We start from the raw sequence: 1465 nt of genomic DNA, 5'->3' as shown, positions 1-1465 counted from the left end.
GTGAAGATGATGATCAAGGAGCGGATATATGGCGGTCGACCTCTGATCGTAAAATCACAGATCTTACCACCTTATTCAGTACAATCAAATTGTTTGGACAAACATCGTATTTGTGACAAATCTGGTAATATACTTTAATTTTTAAACCATGTCAAAAGTCTGTTGGTCCATTTCACATGGGATAAATTGGGATTTTCTTTTCTACTAAAAAAAATTCCCCCAGTTTGTTACTGAAGCAAAAAGAAAAAGCCCCAAGTTGCCAGTCTTTAAGCTTTGGAGCAACAGTAGAAAATAAAAAACACTCGCCATTTCACTCACATTATGTTTAATTTATTCTAAACCAGGAGTCTGCAACCTCCAACAATTAAAGTGCCATCCGGGTCGATTTCTCACCAACCGAAACCCAGCAGGATCCATAAAGTCTTCACTCACCCTTGAGAAAAATAAGATACTGGTTTATATTTATGTCTTTGCTACTGATATGATGCATTTAAAAAAAATGTTTTTTTTTGTTTGCATAAATAAAACATAAACATGAAAATTGCTTTTTTTTTTTAAATATAAAATGGTTTATTATTTTTGACTTGGCTTTGCATGACTTCCTTTCAAAATAAGACATCCTTTACCATAAGATCTGAATAAAACTGTTTATTTTCCTGTTTCTGGTCCATTTCCGCCACAAATTCATAAATGTAACCAACACAAACCAAATCAGAACTAATGAAGTGACTCCCACCATATCATTAAAACCATAAGGAACACTTTAAATCCTTAAATTTGATCAAAAATAGAAAATCTGCTTTATAATCCAGTGGATTATAATTTAACGTAGCTTTAATTCTGGTTGTGCCTACGGAGAATAAATTGATTTTCTCTGATAAAGTTAAAAATGTGTCAGGAGGATATTTATAAACTACAAAGGATTGAAAAAAAGATTGATTTACTTTTTTTTTTCTTTTAAATTTTTTTTATAAATGTTCCACAAAAAAGGTCATTTTCAGATGCCATTGTGATTGCCAGTGTTATTTCTTCTCCAGATTTGACTTCAAATGGTTTTGTTGCCAATCCGAGGTGTTAATTCCTCCACTCCCTCCTCTTCAGGAGGTTTAACTCTGTTTGTTTTTCACTGCACTAGACATGTCTGTGCTTTTATTGTGGCGGTGCTCCTTTTACGCTCCATTGCTGATTAGTTCTTGATGTTTCGTCGTTCAGGTGGAACACGATAATTACGGTTGTGTCGTAACTGCCTTTTGGCAGCATTAGCGGGACGCGGCGGTGACGGTTTGGTACCGAATGGTATCAAGAATCCCAACATTTCCATCAGTCTGAGCTTGTGTTGAAGATGCAGAACGACTTGAGGATTAACTGGATTTCAGAAGCACTTTTTCTGACTTCTGAATGCACTAAAGGCTGCAGTCGACAGCACTTTGTTTTAAAAGGGCCAATCTTTATTGATCCACATCAA

This window comes from Oryzias melastigma, linkage group LG18 (genome assembly GCF_002922805.2).
Source record: "Oryzias melastigma strain HK-1 linkage group LG18, ASM292280v2, whole genome shotgun sequence".
Classification (NCBI taxonomy): Eukaryota; Metazoa; Chordata; class Actinopteri; order Beloniformes; family Adrianichthyidae; genus Oryzias; species Oryzias melastigma.
Note: the sequence above shows the minus strand (reverse complement) of the source record.